Here is a 20,983-nt window from a genome sequence, read left to right as displayed (position 1 = left end):
AAATGATAAAGGTGAGAAGATAAATTAGTGAAATTAAGTCAGTAAATTAATGAAATTATTAATGAATTAAATTAATGAAATAGATAATTAACATATACGAGAATCAAATTAGACAAAGATTAGTTCAAAGAAAAGACTTTGAATAAACCTCTACTTAAAGTGATCAAAAAAGAGAGAAAAATAATTTTAATTAAGAGTGTAAAAGGAAACATCAGCATCGATAGTTCAGGTGTCAAAAGGCATTAAGAAAATTTTATGAACAAGTTTAGCCTAATATATTTGAAAATCTAGATGAAATTGACAAATTCCTTTAAATACAGAATTTACCAAAACTAAGAAGAGATGAGAAATTTTCAGTCATTTACAAACTCTTAAGAAAATGAAACCATTATTAAGGTCTTCAAATGCAATAACCTCCAGTCTTTCTCAGTGAATTCCACTGAACATTGAAGGGGGAAATCTTCCCATAGAGTCAAAAAAGAGAGAAAGCTTTTTAACTCATTACAGAAGGCAGCATTTGGTATCAAGCAAGACTTGTTACAAAAACCTAACAAGGACTTTTCAAGAAAGGATCATTACATGTCAATTTTACTTAAGAATATAAATGCCAATATCCTAGAAAAAATATTAAAATACCCAATCAAACTGTGTATAAAAAGCATAATATGTCATGGGAAAGTTGAGCTTATATTAAGAATTCAAGGATTTTTTTTTTGACATTCTTTGATCAAACACATTCTTTGATTCACCACATTAGTAGAATAAAGGAGAAACTTATTTGATTATTTCAACAGATGCAGAAAAAGCATTTGAAAAAAATCAATATCTGTTCATGATAAAGCTTCTTAGTAAAGTAAGAGCAGAGAGAAGCTTGCTTAATTTAAATTGTGTGTGTGTGAAAACCTACTGCCAATCTCAAAGCTGGTGGTGATACATTGATAGCTTTCTCTGTAATACTGTGAATGAATAAAGGAGCCATCACTTCCGTTCAAGACTGGACTGGCTGATGAAATAAAGCAGGAAAAAGAAATTTATAAAACAGAGTTATAGGATTAGACAAAAATAATATTGTCAATATTTTGGAAAATATGCCTTTGTATATAAACTCTAAAGATGATTTTTTTTTTTTTTTTTGCAACACTGTGTGGCTTGTGGGATCTTAGTTCCCCAACCAGGGACTGAATCCAGGCCATTGCAGTGAAGCACTGAGTCCTAACCACTGGACCACCAAGGAATTCCCTAAAGATGATTATTTTAATTCATAAGGTAATATAGAAGTTTCTGGATATCAGGCAAAACTTCAATTATATTTTCATAGTCCAGCATCAGATAATTAGAAAATTCAATTTATTAGAGAAATCCTTGCAGTGCTGAAATATACAACTCCTTCTGATATCCAAAAAGATGCATTCAAAAATGTTCTGAGATCCATACTATATAATCCAGGAATTCCACTCCTGGGTCTATAAACAAAGAAGATGAAAACATTAATTCGAAAAGATATATGCACCCCAATTTTTATAGCAGCATTATTTATACCAGCCAAGATGTGGAAGCAACCTAAGTGTCCATCAACAGATGAATGGATAAAGAAGATGTGGTATGTATACACAATGGAATATGAACTACTCAGCCATAAAAAAAGAGTGAAATTTTGCCATATAACAAAAAAAGAAACAGAATCACAGATATAGAGGACAAACTAGTGTTTAGCAATGAGGAGAGGGAAGGGGGAGGGGCATGATAGAGGAAGGAGGTACAAACTATTATGTGTAAAATAAATAAGTTGCAAGGATATATTGTACAGACAGGGAATATAGCCAATATTTTATAATAACTATGAATGGAGTATAACCTAAAAAAATTGCTCTGAGTAATAACAAAGACTGGTTAAAACTCAAACTATAAGCAAAATTCAATTTAAGATGTATTTATAAAGCCCTTTAGAGTAAAAACTAAATGGATCAAGGTGGTCCCTGCAAATGTGTTCATTGCAGAAAAAGGCTCAGAACAAAGAGACTAAGAGTTTGGCTCCCCCAAAGTTATCTTAATAACTTCAGAGAGAGCTCTGTCTTGAAAATAATTGTGGCCATTATAATTGACACATTAGCAACATTTAGTTAATTACAATAAAATGGAAAAGGGCCAATAAAGTGTTTGAGAGAATCCTACTGCCAAAGCGCAATCCGCCTGAATTAAGAAAGTGAGGCTCTTCAAGGTACATAATGACCTTAGATTTCCTAAATTTCTACTGGCAAGAAGCATTGCTCTGAAGATGTGGATGAGGAGTACAAAAAAAGGAATACCCAGAAAGTGAAATCAAAAGAACAAAGATTGGAGAGCTACTCCTAGGGAACAAGACAACAGTATTCTAACTAAGGAACATTGCTTATCTTCCAGATAAGCTCTCTTGTAAAATTTGCCAGCATGAATACACAATTGCTATGGATCAATGATTGCTATGTGCCTCCCTTTCCTATTTCTAAATGGGAGTGTTTGCTATACTACAAAGCTACAGTAATCAAAACAGTATGGTACTGGCACAAAAACAGAAATATAGATCAATGGAACAGGATAGAAAGCCCAGAAATAAACCCATGCAACTATGGCCAATTAATCTATGACAAAGGAGGCAAGGATATATAATGGAGAAAAGACAGCCTCTTCAATAAGTGGTGCTGGCAAAACTGGACAGCTACATGTAAAAGAATGAAATTAAAACACTCCCTAACACTGTACACAAAAATAAACTCAAAATGGATTAAAGACCTAAAGGTAAGGCTGGACACTTTAAAACTCTTAGAGGAAAACGTTGGCAGAACACTCTTTGACGTAAGTTGCAGCAATATCTTTTTTGATCTGCCTCCTAGAGTAATGAAAATAAAAATAAAACCAAATGGGACCTAGTTAAATTTAAAAGCTTCTGCAGAGCAAAGGAAACCATAAACAAAACTAAAAAACAACCTACAGAATGGGAGAAAATATTTGCAAATGAAGCAACTGACAAAGGATTAATCTCCAAAATATACAAACATGCAGCTCTATGTCAAAAAAACAAACAACCCAATCCAAAAATCGGCAGAAGATCTAAATAGACATTTCTTCAAAGAAGACATACAGTTGGCCAAAAAGCACATGAAAAGATGCTCAGCATCACTAATTATCAGAGAAATGCAAATCAGTACTACAATGAGGTATCACCTCACACTGGTCAGAATGGCCATCATCAAAAAGTCCACAAACAATAAATGCTGGAGAGGGTGTGGAGAAAAGAGAACCCTCTTGCACTGTTGGTGGGAATGTAAATTGGCACAACCACTATGGAAGTTCCTAAAAAAACTAAAAATAGAACTACTATATGATCCTGCAATCACACTCCTGGGCATATACCCTGAGAAAACCATAATCCAAAAAGATACATGAACTCCAGTGTTCATTACAGCACTATTAACAATAGCCATGATGTTGTAAGCAACCAAAATGTCCATCGACAGAAGAATAGATAAAGAAGATGTGGTGTGTATCTATCTATCTATCTATCTATCTATCTATCTATCTATCTATCTATCTATCTATCTATCTATCTATCTACACACACACAATGGAATATTACTCAACCATAAAAAAGAATGAAATGCCATTTGCAGCAACGAGGATGGACCTAGAGATTATCATACTAAGTGAAGTAAGTCATACAGAGAAAGAAATATGTCATATGCTATCACTCATATGTGGAATCTAATTGAAAAATGGTACAAATGAACTTATTTACAAAACAGGAACAGTCTTACAGATATCAAAAACAAACTTATGGTTGCCAAAGTGGAAACGTGGGGGTGAGGGATAAATCAGGAGCTTAGGATGAACATACACACACTACTATATATAAGATAGATAACCAAAAAGACATACTATATAGCACAGGGAACTCTACTCAGTATTCTATGATAACCTATAAGAAAAAAGAATCTTAAAAAAAATGAATATATGTATATGTATAACTGAATCACTTTGCTGTACAGCTCAAACTAACACAACATTGTAAATCAACTATACGCCAATAAAGTTAAAATTTAAAAATAATTTCTAGAAAGATATATTTTACATGGAGGCTGCATGATGCAAATCTAAGTGTATTACTTTCCTTACCTGTTATCAAAGTCTGTGAAGAGGTGCAATTATACTCTTGTTCTAGACAGTAAAATAATAAAATAAAATAAATAAATAAATGGGAGGGTTTGTTGTGATTATTATGACTATACTTCAGAGAGTGTCACCTTATGTACAGTTTCACATGCTGTATTCTCATTTTATTTCTTTGGAATTTATGGGAGTGTATCAGCCTGGGTTAAGTCAGGAAAGCAGATGCCACTCTATGTATTCCAAGAGATATTAGTTTTAATAAAAGGACTTGGAGATTTACACATCCATTGAAATGGACTGGGAAGTAAAGTTCAGAAAAAATGCCACTAGAGGTTACAAAAATGACATTGCAGTCAATGATCTCAGCTGCCTCAAATGGCTTATTTGCAGAAGCTCACTTAGATGTTATCAACTTGAATGATATCAGGTAATCCTGCCTATTCCAGGTGCTTATAGCACTGAGATGGATGGTTTTACAGATATCATTTTGGAAGTCTCTGCAAACCTTCTATCTACTTCTTGCCTATATCCCTGCTTGCAGCTGCCATCAGAAATTAAAGGCCTTTCTTTTTCTTATGCTTTTCAAATCTCAAGTGAGAGTCTCTCCTTGTCAGATCTTGACCTAAGAACACACTGGAAGGGGATTCTCCTATGATTCAGAGGAGAATGTGAGGAGTATTAGGATGTAGAGTTAACAACAAGACAATCTGATAAATGGGAAAAATAAAAAATATGATGTATAGGGAAGACGCACGTGATTACTTTAGGATGTTTCACTAGTTCAAATTCTTAGCGTTTGACACTTATAAATGTAAGCCTGAAACAAGTCATTTCTTTAATATAATTAGAAATCATCAATGCAGTCTCTTTGATATCAAGATTTTTTTCCATGATTTCAATTTTATTTTGCTTTTATGTATAAAACTATCTTTTAAAATAATCTTTACAAAATACATTTTTTATAGCTTCACATCTTTTCTCAAAGTGGTGTTAAGTATATAAACAAGCAATCACTTATTCTTTTTTTTTCTTTTTATTTTATATTGGAGTACAGTTGATTAACAATGTTGTGTTAGTTTCAGGTGTACAACAAAGTGATTCAGTTATACATATACATGTACCTATTCTTTTTCAAATTCTTTTCCCAAGTAGGTTACAGAATATGGAGCAGAGTTCCCTGTGCTATACAGTAGGTCCTTGTTGGTTATCCATTTTAAATATAGCAGTGTGTATATGTCAATCTCAAACTCCCCATCTATGTCTCCTCCCACCCTTCCTCCCAGTAACCATAAATTCATTCTCTAAGTCTGTGAGTGTGTTTCTGTTTTGTAAATAAGTTCATTGTATCAGTTTTTTAGATTCCTCATATAAGCAATATCATATGATATTTCTCTTTCTCTGTCTGACTCACTTCACTCAGTATGACAATCTCTAGGTCCATCCATATTGCTGCAAATGGCATTATTTCATTCTTTTTAATGGCCGAGTAATAGTCCATTGTATGTATGTACCACATCTTTTTTATCCATCTTCTGTCAATGGACATTTATCCTGCCCTCATGTCCTGGCTATTGTAAACAGAACTGAAATGAACATTAGAGTGCATGTATCCTTTCAGACTTTTTTCTCCAGGTATATGCCCAGGATTGGGATTGCAGGATCATATGGTAGCTCTATTTTTAGTTTCTTAAGGAACCTCCATACTGTTCTCCATAGTGGCTGTACCAATTTATTGATACATTCTTACCAACAGTGTAGGAGGGTTCCCTTCTCTCCACATCCTCGCCAGCATTTATTGTTTGTAGACTTTTTTGATGATAGCAATTCTGACTGGTGTGAGGTGATATCTCATTGTAGTTTTGATTCGCATTTCCCTAATAATTAGCATTGTTGAACATCTTTTCATGTACTTCTTGGCCATCTGCATGTCTTCTTTGGAGAAATGTCTATTTAGGTCTTCTGCCCCATTTTTTGATTGGGTTGTTTGTTTTTGATGAAAACTGGACAGCTACATTGGAAAAAAAAAAAATGAAATTAGAATATTCTTTAACACCATACACCAAAATAAACTCAAAATGGATTAAAGACCTAAATGTGAGACCGGACACTATAAAACTCTTAGAGGAAAACATAGGCAGAACACTCTCTGACATAAATCGCAGCAATATCTTTTTTGATCCATCTCCCAGAGTAATGGAAATAAAAACAAAAATAAACAAATGGGACCTAATTAAACTCAAAAGCTTTCACACAGCAAAGGAAACCATAAACAAAATGAAAAGACAACCCACAGAATGGGAAAAAATATTTCCAAAGGATGTGACCAGCAAGGGATTAGTTTCCAAAAGATATCAAGATATTTTGTTACTGTATTTTGATATATAACCATTCTGCAATTTGTTATCAAGGACAGACAAGGGAAGTCCAAATGCTAAAACTCCACACACCCAAAAAAAAATTGTTGTGTGTAAACATAAGAGACAAGCCACAGTAATTTCAGGTCAAGAATTTTAAGGGTGAAATGTCAATATTGGCCAAAGCTCTAGTTGATTCATTTATTCACACTGCTATTTTAAACTATCTCATAGATTTTAACATTAATTTGGAAAATCACTCTTTAATGGGATTTCAACAGTTATATATTCTTGGAATCTCATATTTGCTTTCAAAACACTAAAAACAAACAAACAAAAATTAAAACAAGAACTCTTTAGCTTTTGCTTTAGGAAACTGAAGAATGTTTATACTCTGTGAGCCAAAGATTTGTTTTTAAAGAGTAATGTCACCCTCTTGTGGTGTTTTAAGATATTGCTTCTAAAGATATTAAAGGGTATTTTTATATCTATGAATAATAATATGAAGGTACTACGTTTTTCAGTACTTGCCTCTCAGTCAGGATGAAATGTATTTAGCCAATGCATGAGCACTTTTGTTTCAATCTTTATATAAATAACTGCTTCAAAGCAGATTTAAAAATTATTTTCTATTTTAGAAAATTCTCATTACATGGAAGGCTTTTAGTAATAAGCTGAATATCACTTAAAACTTACTTGTTTGTTTTTGATTCTTGTCCTGCTTCTCCCATATAAATGTAAGTTGCATAAAATAGAGACATTGTCTTGTCTCCTGAGTCTAGAGTAGTGCATAGTTGGCCAACAAATACCTGATGAATCAATGAATGCAAATGTGAGTGAATGGATGCTTGTTATCTTTTGTAAATATTTCAAGATAAATCTGTTCCAGAATTTTCCTGGTTTTCTAACAAACTAAGCAAGGCAGAACTTATTTTTGTTTTTGTTGTTTCAAACAACCAAATTGGTATGCTCTGAGAGATTTGTGTTTTTGTATTGTTTTGTTTTTTATCAAGGAGTTTGTAAAGTGACCTAGTTCAGTAATATATTGATAACTTGATTTTAATTAATTATATTTAGAAAATATGTAAGTTTGTTACTGAATTTATTTGGCTCACCGTGTGATACAATGTAGTGGAAAAAGTGTAGCCTTTGGAGTCGGCGAGACCAATTTCCACTTCTAGCTTTGCTGCTACTGTGATTTGGGGGGAACTAACAAACTTTCTGAGCCTTGGTTTTTCTCTTTTGATATTGGAGATAATAATAAACTCCTTCATAGCACATGGACAGGCTAGAAATGTGAGCTTTTATAATTTGAATATAATTTTTATTAGTTTTTATTAATTTTATTAAGTTGAATTATTCAAAACCCCCAAGTGAATCAGTCACCAAACATTTAAGGATGATATATTTTGTCGAGTGTCATGCTTGGCCTAAATGGGGAAAGTACAAACATGTAGGACCTATTCTTCGTTTTCAAATGCTTATAATTAATACTTGAAAAAATATTTAGGAACAACAAATTAATATTATTTATTCTGGATTGAAACTCCAGTTAAGTCCAAGCCCTGACATTTATTAAAATAAGTTTTAACTAATATAATTTTAGGAACCTTCTAATATAAGTAATTAGTATTTTAGTATCATATTTTAGAAACATACAATGTCATTATTTTTAATAAATGTGATATATTTTCAATCATACAAAGTACTTTTCTTTAATCCTTCAAAAATTAGGTCACGATCATGCTGAGTAAGCAGAACTCATGACATAATAACATCCCTATTTTTTTGCCTGCCATCATCCCTTTAAAAGTATTCAGTTGGGGTAAATACTCCTTGGCCCGTATGAAAGTTTTGAGGGGGTCCCTTGTTTTTTGGTTTTTTTTTTTTTTAGTACTTGCTTATAGGTAAGTCTTTCAAGACATTTTAATTTGCAAATGCTATCTTAACTTAGTAGTATGAAAGTAAAAACATCAAACTTGATTTGGGATTTGTCCTTCTTGCCTCAGTGCTAGTCCAGATTTTCCACAGCTCGCTTAAAGTTTGGCTTCTTCCATGTTCAAAAGAAGAGGGAGGGAGGGCAGGTAAGGTGATTGGATAATCTCTATTTGTGGATACTTTCCTGCTTCCCAGTCCTGGCAGCTGGTTTAAGCTAACTCTGCAGGGCTCTTTGAGGGATTTTTGCTGTCTTTCTCACTTGAAGTTCCCTGTTGTGTATGACTGTTTGTGACTCCCAGGATATCAGGAATTATACCTCCAGCTTCTTTCTGCTCCCCAGTTATGTGAGACTCTTATCCCTGGGAAATATTTGTGCAACTCATGTCTGAAAACTCTGAGTGTAGATCTATCTCATGGCAATAGTATTCCTTAAATCTGCCCCCAAAATAGTCCATCAGCTTTTTCCTTGGTCTCTAGATTTTCCAGGCAGGAGTCATGCCCTAGTTCAAAGGCAGCTTTGGCTTTCTCAGACATTAGTCAGGCCCCATTCACCTATGCCTACAAACCTCCGGGAATAGACTTCTAACTGAGGCCTCCATAGAGTCCTCCTTCTATGGCTTGAAATAGAGAGAGGATCTCATGCCTCCCCTTTGACAAGGGGGAAGGCTCACAGTGAGGCAAAAGCCCTCATCAAGAAAATTTCTTTGTGATGTTTCCATTTGACTATTTTATATTCTCAAAGTAGGTGCGAGGGTTCAAGAATCCTAGACCCAGTTATCTTTTGGAAGATTATATTTTGGTGTGGCAATTTATGGTGGAATTTCATATCTAATGTCACTTCTGCTTCAGTGTCAAATTATATTTTAACACTCGGTTATACATCTTTTGATCTGAAGTATCAAACTCTGCTGTGGGAAACTTTAATACCCTAGTAAGCAAACAGCTGCTTCAATGTTACATCTTTTCCAAGATCTGGATAAAACTAAACCTAGGGGACAGAATTAATTTCTAGCATCATCTTTTAGTCCTGTATCTCAATATCAGTGTATATGCAGTTGAAGTTTGATTTTACAAACTGTGTTATAGATAACTTACATGCAAAAAGTCATTTCTGCCCATTTGAAAGAAAAGGTCTGTTACAGAAGATTACCAAAGGTCAAGTAGAGAAAACATACTTGATGTTTACAAGAGACTATCAACTGCATAAGTGGACATTTAATGATATGTGAATCCAGTAGCAGAAATGAGAAATTCTGTGTGAAATGTAATGATATAAACTAAATTACAGAATAAAGCTAAAAGAGCTTAATCAGGAACATTTATAAGTACGGTGAGTCGTTAAACTGCCAACTGTCTGAAAGAGCCAAGGCAGCAAGGACATCTTTTGCCCTTTTATAGAATTCTCTAGGGACAAATCTTATTGAGGAGATTTTAGAAGAAAAAAAAATCAATAGACTTTTAAAATTCTGAAGTGCTTATTTGGCTGAATTAATTTTTTTTTTTTAAGAATTTAAGGGAAAAGATAAGGCAACTTAATTAAATGATCACAAGTTTTCACAATAATAAATATTAACACATACTGAAACTATCTTTATTGGTCATCATAGGGCCATCTCTCTTCTTTTCTGTGATTTTCCCATATTGATTCAAATATAATTTAAGGCAGCTAGATAATAAGACCAAACTTGCACTAGATTTCTTCTATTTGCATTTTTCTGATAATTAGACCCAAAATGAGTTTAAAGGGAGTTGGGTAATAGGAAATTTTGGACTGGAGTAAGTCATATTAGGCAAAGTCTACTTATTTTAACAAAACCAAATCAATTATTTCATATTCCCTGTTAGAGTAAAAAGCCCTAAGTTTTATATATATATTATATAGATATTTATATATATATTTCATTACTATGAAAACTGAAATGCAAAAATCAAAGTATAACAATCAGCATACTCAGTGGTGGTACAAGTGAATTTTGATTAATCAGAGGACAGCTCTCCATGAGCTCCTACAAATGAAAGCATTTTATAGTTGAACATATTTACAAATGGGTCATCCAAACCGTCATGCATATTGAAGAAAAGGTTTGATATTCCCTAACATAGGAAAATCCTGAGACCTGTTTAAGAAGGAAAAAATTTGATTTGTTCTCTCAGAACTATTCTTAAAGCCAAATCACCCTTTCAAAGAACAAAATTATTGTTTGTCAATGAAAGTAAAGACAATAAAGTTATGATTGTTTAATGGTAAATTTTAAAACTGCAGTGCTGGATAATTATAACACAAACATGTCCAATTACTTGTTACTTGTTAGACAGTATAACTAGGCAGTCTACATCCCGAAGAGAAAGCAAAGGATGTTTCTTGTCTTGGTGACCTGATTAAGATAAGAAGGAAGGTTAGAGGATCTGAATAAGATCATGGTCCATGTCTGTGAGCTACAATCATGATAGACTTTTCCAGTGGGAAAATGAGACGGCTAGAAACGCCTCGTGACATGTAGATGAGGTCACTTGGCTATAGTCCTCAGTTTATTTTGCTTTCTATAAATTTAAAAATCTGTACCTGATAAATTTAAAATATGTAACAATACTTTCTGTGATCATGTACACTCTGTAATATTTACCTAGAAACCTACCCCTCATTCATAGCTATCTCACCTTTTGGAACCACTGATTTTTTCTCCTCTGTTTCTAAAAAGAAATTATAAGAGGTAGCTACCTCTGGAAAAGGTAGTTGTAGCTTCCCAAATCCCATGCTCTTAATCACCACTGCTGTATCATACTAAGTTCAGTTACTCACTATTTTAACTGAGCCATAGTTTCCCCAACTCTGGTTTTCACCTTCACCACAAATAATACACATATATTTTCCCCAGAGTGAGCCTCAGTTATCAGTCAACTATTACTGTGAAATAGTTAGAAAATCTCAGTGGCATACAACAATAGGATTTACACTTCGTCTCTGAAGCTCAGTTGAGGTAGTTCTCTGATTTTTGACTCAGATGGGTAGCTGTGTTTCCAGCTGTATGTCTGCCTGGGCATAGCTCCCTGTTGACACTTGGGCTCACTTCTGCTATTCATGTGTCAAGGGGTACAAGTTTCTTCTCATCAAAGTGTCATAAATGCAAGAGGGCAAGGTCCCTGTGCAAGTCCATTTCAAGGATTTTCTTTGGCCAAAGCAAATCATAAGTCTAAGTCCACCATCAGTGGGGAGTGAATATTTGGTGAATAATCCCAATAATCACAGCTTTCTTATTCTAATCACTACTGACATATAAAAAAATTACCCCCAAATAAGTGATTAAAAAACAAATTCCTTTTGCTGATGATTTTGTAGGTCAGGAATTTGGGAATGGTTTGTCTGCCCTGTTTTTGTTGGGAGTATCTCAGTGGTCATAGTCAGATGATAGCTGAGGCTGAAATCATTTGAAGTTTTTACTGGACTGGATGTCCAAGGTAACTCACTTGCATGGCTGCCCATTGATGCTGGTTGTTGGCTAAAAATTCAAGTGGGCAGTTGCCTGCAGAGCTTATATGTGACCTCTTCAGCATGAAGGTCTTAGGGTAGTGGGACCTTTATATGACAGAGTCCAAGCAGAGTCAGAGGGACTGGGGAGAGAGTGGCAAAGTAAGGGACAGAAAAAGCCTTACTCGATTGCCTTGTGATTGCAGGATATTAAAATTCTCCAGTCTTAGTAGGAGGTTAAAGCTGCCATGTGTGTGTGTGTGTGTGTGTGTGCGCGCGTGCACGCACATAGACATTTTCAGATTGTTAGAGATACTTTACTGTTAGAATATTCTTAAAGTTTTCTTTCAAAGGGTGATATATGTCCTCTGGAAGACACTTACAGGACTCTACTTTCATCACTTGCCGTCTACCAATAGTACTGTTTAAGTTGAGGATATTTCCCTCGGTAGAAAGCCCTTCAGAAATGACCTCTTGGCAACCTTCCAAAAGGTCCAGTTAAGGTCTGCAGAAAACAAAAACCTCTGACATGCTGCTGGTGGACAGCCCAACTGGCTTCTATTATAGCTACCTCTAATCACTTTGTGAGGGTCCAACACAGCCTTTCCTCTTAAGACCGCTTCCTTCTGTTTGGCCCTATGCCACTACGATGCAGCAAACCAGAAAGTGGCCTCAGGGACAGAGTCAGGTCAATGTGGAGCCTACCTTGTATATTTCCCTTGTTTCAAGGATCACAGTCCCTCAGTTCCTGAGTGTGTTGGTTGCTTTCCAGTGCCATCAAATAGTTTGTTCCCCCTCAGCTTTTCCAATTGTTAGTAAATGAGGGTTAGTTAGATTCAAGCTACTCCATCATACACAGAAGCAGAAGTCAAATCTTTATATCCTGTTCTCTGTGCCTTGGTATTGTCTATGTGGCAACTGAGGGTCCCAATTTTTTAGCAACTACATTCAGGACTTAATCTGGAACAAGCACTTGCTTATCTCTGCAATTTCTTCCTTGTTCCTTTCAAAATTACTGCTTTCATTAAGTTAGCAACATGTTTAAATAATTATTCTTAGTATATTTTATTTGATATTGTAGTTTTATCAATGGAGAGAGTTGTTTGGGTAATTCTAATCTGCCATATTAGATTAGACTGGATACAGAAGTGCTAAATCTATATCCATGCCAGAATTGTGGATCTAAAAAGTAAACATAAGCATATTAATCCCATGTTTAACACTGATCAGTACCTCTCCAAATCCTTCCAAATTCTAAATTCCTCAAATGGCATACATCACCACACTTAAATGAGCGGGTCTTGCCAGCCTTGCTAGCATCATTTTGAACAACTTTTTTTCCTTCCTTTTTGACAGCACAGAATCACCTGTGCTCAGACATACATACCATGCTGCCTCATAGCACAGTACCTTCACTTTTGCTGCCTCATTTTTTTAGGAAAACTTTGCAATTTTACTCTCTTCTTCTGATAAATAAAGCCACGCATTTAAAGTACCAACTCGAGGAAGCCTTTTCTAGCAATTCTCCAAGACACACACACAGACACGCACACTTGCATATATCTCTTATCAGTGTTTTCGCTACAGTTACAGATCCTGGACCATGGACTTTCCGGTCTTTTTTGAGTGTATATGTTCTTTCTCAAACAACATTTTACACATCTTAAAATTTTAGGATGGTCCTTTTACTTCTGTTTTGCTACATATTACAGTTGCATCACACATAAACCCAGATATTTGGTTTTAATAATCACCACTGGAGAAATAGTGCCTGACATTAATTCAATCAGTATATGTTACCTTTTTTAACTTTCTCGCTCATATTGACACAATAAACCACTTAAAAAAAAATAAACCACTTAAACCATTGTATATTAAATTCTTGAAATTGTTTTTTTTAATTGAATGAAAATTGAAAAAGTAGCATAGCACAATCACCATTGATCTTCATAAGATCAATGTTAGACTGCTCCAGAGGGCAACTGGACATTCAGCTACTTGATTTAAAATATTTTGCAAATATTCACCAAGCATGAATATAACTTAAAAAGAAATGTAACCTATACAAGACAGTATAGATGATGACACTTATTAATTCCTTTTTTGTCCCAAAGGAGACGTCAAAAGAGGTGGTCATCCATATCAAATAAGAGTTTCCTTTATGATCATACTGACCATACGCTTGCTTTGGTTAGCCCATATTTTCTGTTTTCATAAAGTATAACTAGATGTATGCTGGGAAATTTATGCCATTCTTAGCAGATTTTAAACTATGTTAGTAAGCTTTGTATTTGACACAAAAAGGGTTATTTTCAGCGTGTGGTTTAATCTTGCTATCTATTCATGTAAATTTTTTTCTAAATTGTTATCCTCGTGTATGTTCTCTATACTTTTTGCTTCTCATGTGTCTCGCTTAAGCAATTCTTAAAATAGAGCAAGTGTTTTAAAATGTGGGTTGATTGAATTCTTTCTACCCTGGCTACATTTTGCACATATATTTAATGTTTCTAAACTTTGCCCCCAAATCTTTAAATTCATAGTGCAAAAATGTAACACATATATTCTATGTCTTTCATGGTGATTACAACCTATTGAACTTTCTCGTCTGATACTTCTAGAACTTGATTAGTCTTATGGCGGTTTGCTTTTCTTCCTAATTTCTAATTGTGCTTGTCTCTCATCAATATTCTTGATCCATCTTTGTCATTATAGTTCCGTTTTAGTCCCCTAGACTATTTGATTGCTTCCAATACTCATAAGTATCTAATTTCTTCTATTGCTATACATAGTTCTGGCATTTTTACACATCTTAGAACTTTACAAACTTATTTTAAGTGATTTTATGCTGAAAATACAAAGAGATGTAGATCCTATAAGGAGCTATTACTTTTTGTAAATTATAGGCAAACATGTCTTATGTGTGCATTGATAGGATAATCACATAAAATACATGCCTGTTTAAACTTAGGTGAAAGATATTAGTGTTTATATACCAAGGTTTTAAAATTTCTGTAGATTGTTGCTATAAAAGGGTATGAAAGTGGCGGGTCAAGATGGCGGTGTGGGAAGACGCGGAGTTAGCATCTCCCTACAACTAAGCACCTGCCGGCCACTGGTGGGGGACTCTGACCTCCAAGGAGACAGGAGGAACCCCAAAGTGAACCAGTAGGACGTAGGGGGACTGAGGAGGGAGGAGAAGTGGAGGCCAGACAGGATCGGTGCCCCTGAGGCCAGGGAGATCTGGAGAAGAAGGCAGGAGGAACTCTCTGGGAAGAGCGGGAGAGAGCGGAGGGTGATCACCTGGCCCACTCAGGCCAGGGAGCCTGCTGAGCTCCCAGGCTGGTCCTCTGCCCTCCAAGGCCTCCTGCAGGCCACGTGCATCCTTGTGGGCATAAGAGGGAGGCCAGGGAGATCAGGAGAGGAAGGTGGGAGGGGCCCTCCCAGACAGGAGGAGCAGGAGAGGAGAGGAGTTCATTTGCCCTGCCCACTCGAGCCCAGGAAGCCTCCTGGACTCCCAGGTGAGGTCCCCTGCCCTCTGAGACTAGGGGTGGGGGACACGCCTCAGCCCCTTCTGTTCCTTGAGCCTAAGCCCCACCCCCCACAGCCCTCAGGGCCTTTTCCAGCCCTGTGGGTCCTGAGCACTGGCCCCGCCCACTGCCCAAACCTGGCCACTGCTTAGGCCCTGCCCTCCATAGCCAAGGCCTTCCCCACCCCCCCCCCCCTTTTTTTTTCTTTTCCCTTCTCCTCTTTTTTTACTACTGTGGTACTGATGTACTTTCTGGTTGTTGATTCATCTATATTTTTATTTTTATATTCTTCCTAACATATCTGTTAGTTTCCTAGTCTAATTTTATTTATTACTTTGTTATTGTTGTTTTGTTTTTATGCCACCTCAGGTGGCTTGCGAGATCTTGGTTCACAAGCCCGAGGTCCAGCCGAATCTCCTGCAGTGGGAGCTTTGAGACCGAACCACTGGACTAACAGAGAACCTAAGACTCATGGGAATATTCATCGGAGTGAGGTCTCACATAGTTCCTCATCTCAGCGCCAAGACCCAACTCTACCCAATAGCCTACAAACCCCAGTGTTGGAAGCCTTAGGGCAAACAACCAGTAAGACAGGAACACAATACAAAAAAAAAAAAAAAAAAAAAAATGAGATGACAAAAATATGTCACAAATGAAGGAGCAAGGTAAAAACCAACAAGACCAAATGAATGAAGAGGAAACAGGCAATCTACCTGAAAAAGAATTCACAATAATGATAATAAAGCTGATCCAGAATCTCAGAAATAGAATGGTGGCACAGACGGAGAAAATACAAGAAAAGTTTAACAAAGATCTAGAAGAACTAAAGAACAAACAAACAGAGATGAACAACACAATAACTGAAACGAAAAATATACTAGAAGGAATCAATAACAGAACAACTGAGGCAGAAGAATGAATAGGTGAGCTGGAAAACAAAATGGTGGAAATAACTGCTGAGGAGCAGAATAAAGAGAGAAGAATGAAAAGAATTGAAGACAATCTCAGAGACCTCTGGGACAACACTAAACACACCAACATTCAAATTATAGGGGTCCCAGAAGAAGAAGAGAAAAATAAACGGTCTGAGAAAATATTAAAAGAGACTATAGTTGAAAACTTCCCTAACTTGGGAAAGGAAATAGTCACAAAAGTCCAGGAAGCACAGAGAGTCCCATACAGGATAAACCCTAGGAGAAACACACCAAGACACATATTAATCAAACTAACAAAAATTAAATTCAAAGAAAAAATATTAAAAGCAGCAAGGGAAAAACAAAAAAAGTAACATACAAAGGAATACCCATAAGGTTATCAGCTGATTTTTCAGTAGAAACTCTGCAGGCCAGAAGGGAGTGGTAGGATATACTTAAAGTAATGAAAGAGAAAAACCTACAACCAAGATTACTCTACCCAGCAAGGATCTCATTCAGGTTCGATGGAGAAGTCAAAAGCTTTTCAGACAAGAAAAAGCTAAGAGAATTCAGCACCACCAAACCAGCTTTACAACAAATGCTAAAGGAACTTCTCTAGGCAGGAAACACAAGAGAAGGAAAAGACCTACAATAACAAAGCCAAAACAATTAAGAAAATGGTAATTGGCACATACATATTGATAATTACCTTATATGTAAATGGATAAAATGCTCCAACCAAAAGACATAGACTGGCTGAATGGATACAAAAACAAGACCCATATATATGCTGTCTACAAGAGACCCACTTCAGACCTAGGGACACATACAGACTGAAAGTGAGGGGATGGAAAAAGATATTCCATGCAAATGGAAGTCAAAAGAAAGCTAGAGTAACAATTCTCATATCAGACAAAATAGACTTTCTTATTTTTTTTCTTTGAGATTTTAAAAACTTGTAATTGGTTATCAATGCATAAAAGTTGGGAGAGTTTACATACAAATTTGGATTTCTGGCTTCTCCTGAAAAGTTAAAAACTCTGGTAACATTGAGCTTGCATTTCTTCTTGAAGCCTGGCAGACATGAGCAGCAGTTGCCTCTTTTGGAAGGAGCATGTACTCTTCAGTTTACCATTGTTTCAGTCCCCCAACTCTTGTTGTTGTTGTTGAGGGGAAATTTTCACAATGTAAAATTAATCATTTAAAGTGAATAATTTGAGACTTCCCTGGCAGTCCAGTGGTCGAGACTTCGCCTTCCACTGCAGGGGGTTCAGGTTCGATCCCTGGTCGGGGAGCCAAGCTCCCACGTGCCTCGGGGCCAAAAAACCCCAAACATAAAACAGAAGCAATAGTGTAACAAATCCAATAAAGACTTTAAAAATGGTCCACATCAAAAAAATAAATAAAGTGAATAATTCAGTGGCATTTAGTACATTCACAGTGTTTTGCAACCATCACCTCTATCTAGTTCTAAACTATTTCCAACACCTCCAAATAAAATCCCATTAAGTATTGCTCTCCGTTCTCCCCCAGCTCCAGCCCCTGGCAACCACTCGTCTGCTTTCTGTCTCTGGATTGATTTACCTATTCCAGATATTTTACCTATTCCAGAAATGGAATCATACAGTATGTGACCTTTGGCTCTGGCATCTTTCACATGGGTTTTTTTTTTTTTAAAACATCTTTATTGGAGTATAATTGCTTTACAGTGGTGTGTTGGTTTCTGCTTTATAACAAAGTGAATCAGTTATACATATACATAAGTCCCCATATCTCTTCCCTCTTGCATCTCCCTCCTTCACACCCTCCCTATCCCACCCCTCTAGGTGGTCACAAAACACCAAGCTGATCTCCCTGTGCTATGTGGCTACTTCCCACTAGCTATCTATTTTACGTTTGGTAGTGTATATATGTCCATGCCACTGTCTCACTTTGTCCCAACTTACCCTTCCCCCTCCCCGTATCTCAAGTCCATTCTCTAGTAGGTCTGCATCTTTATTCCCGTCTTGCCCCTAGGTTCTTCTGACCATTTATTTTCTTTTTTTTCTTTTTTTTTGGATTCCATATATATGTGTTAGCATATGGTATTTGTTCTTCTCTTTCTGACTTACTTCACTCTGTATGTCATTCTCTAGGTCCATCCACCTCACTACAAATAACTCAGTTTCATTCCTTTTTATGGCTGAGTAATATTCCATTGTATATATGTGCCACATCTTTTTTATCCATTCATCTGTTGATGGACACATAGGTTGCTTCCATGTCCTGGCTATTGTAAATAGAGCTGCAGTGAACATTTTGGTACATGACTCTTTTTGAATTATGGTTTTCTCAGGGTATATGCCCAGTAGTGGGATTGCTGGGTCATATGTTAGTTCTATTTTTAGTTTTTTAAGGAGCCTCCATACTGTTCTCCATAGTGGCTGTATCAAGTTACATTCCCACCAACAGTGCAAGAGGGTTCCCTTTTCTCCACACCCTCTCCAGCATTTATTGTTTGTAGATGTTTTGATTATGGCCATTTGGACTGGTGTGAGATGATATCTCATTGTAGTTTTGATTTGCATTTCTCTAATGATTAATGATGTTGAGTGTTCTTTCATGTGTTTGTTGACAATCTGTATATCTTCTTTGGAGAAATGTCTATTTAGGTCTTCTGCCCATTTTTGGATTGGGTTGTTTGTTTTTATGATATTGAGCTGCATGAGTTGCTTGTATGTTTTGTAGATTAATCCTTTGTCAGTTGCTTCATTTGTAAATATTTTCTCCCATTCTGAGGGTTGTCTTTTTGTCTTGTTTATGGTTTCCTTTGCTGAAAATAGACTTTAAAATAAGGGCTATTCCAAGAGACAAAGAAGGATACTACATAATGATCAAGGGATCAATCCAAGAAGAAGATATAACAATTATAAATGGTCATGCACCCAACATAGGAGCACCTCAATACATAAGGCAAATGCTAACAACCATGAAAGGAGAAATCAACAGTAACACAATCATAGTAGGGGACTTTAACACCCCACTTACACGAATGGACAGAACATCCAAACAGAAAATAAATAAGGAAACACAAGCTTTAAATGACACAATAGACCAGATAGATCAAATTGATATTTATAGAACATTCCACCCAAAAGTGGTAGAATACACTTTCTTTAGTGCACATGGAACATTCTCCAGGATAGTTCACATCTTGGGTCACAAATCAAGCCTCAGTAAATATAAGAAAATTGAAATCATATCAAGCATCTTTTCTGACCACAATGCTATGAGATTGGAAATCAGTTACAGGAAGAAAACTGTAAAAACCACAAATACATGGAGGCTAAACAGTGTGTTACTAAAAAACCAAGAGATCACTGAAGAAATCAAAGAAGAAATAATAAAATACATTGAAACAAATGAGAACGAAAACATAACGACCCAAAACCTATGGGACACAGCAAAAGCAGTTCTAAGAAGGAAATGCATAGCAATACAATCTCACCTCAAGAAAGAAGAAAAATCTCAAATAAACACCCTAACCCTACACTTAAAACAACTAGAGGAAGAAGAACAAAGAAAACCCAAAGCCAGTCGAAGGAAAGAAATCATAAAGATCAGAGCAGAAATAAATGAAATAGAAACAAAGAAAACAATAGTAAAGATCAATAAAACTAAGAGCTTGCTCTGAGAAGACAAACAAAATTGATAAATCCTTAGCCAGACTCATCAAGAAAAAGGAGAGGATGCAAATCAATAAAATTAGAAACGAAAAAGGAGAAATCACAACTGACACTGCAAAAATACAAAGTATTATAAGAGACAATTACAAACAACTATATGCCAATAAAATGGGCAACCACAAAGAAATGGACAAATTCTTGGAAAGGTACAACTTTCCAAGACTGAACCAGGAAGAAATATAAAATATAAACAGACCAATCACAGGCACTGAAATTGAAACTGAGATTAAAAATCTTCCAACAAACAGAAGTCCAGGACCAGATGGCTTCACAGGTGAATTCTATCAAACATTTAGAGAAGAGCTGACACCAACCCTTCTCAAACTATTCTAAAATATTACAGAGGGACAAACACTCCCAAATTCATTCTACAATGCCACCATAACCCTGATACCAAAACCAGAAAAAGCTATCACACAAAAAAAATTATAGACCAGTATCACTGATGAACATAGATGCAAAAATCCTTAACAAAATATTAGCAAACAGAATCCAACAGCACATTAAAAGGATCATACACCATGATCAAGTGGGATTTATCCCAGGGATGCAAGGATTCTTCAATATATGAAAATCAATCACTGTGATACACCACATTAACAAATTAAGGAATAAAAACCATATGATAATCTCAATAAATGCAGAAAAAGCTTTTGACAAAATTCAACACCCATTTATGATAAAAACTCTCCAGAAAATGGGCATAGAGGGAACTTACCTAAACATAATAAAGGCCGTATATGACAAACCCACAGCAAGCATCATAATCAATGGTGAAAAACTGAAAGCATTTCCACTAAGATAAGGAAAGACAAGGATGTCCACTCACCACTCTTATTCAACATAGTTTTGGCAGTCCTAGCCACAGCAATCAAAGAAGAAAAAGAAATAAAAGGAATAAAAGTTGGAAAAGAAG

The sequence above is a fragment of the Balaenoptera musculus genome, chromosome 10, assembly GCF_009873245.2.
Source record: "Balaenoptera musculus isolate JJ_BM4_2016_0621 chromosome 10, mBalMus1.pri.v3, whole genome shotgun sequence".
NCBI classification, from domain to species: domain Eukaryota; kingdom Metazoa; phylum Chordata; class Mammalia; order Artiodactyla; family Balaenopteridae; genus Balaenoptera; species Balaenoptera musculus.
This window is presented reverse-complemented; position numbering follows the sequence as displayed.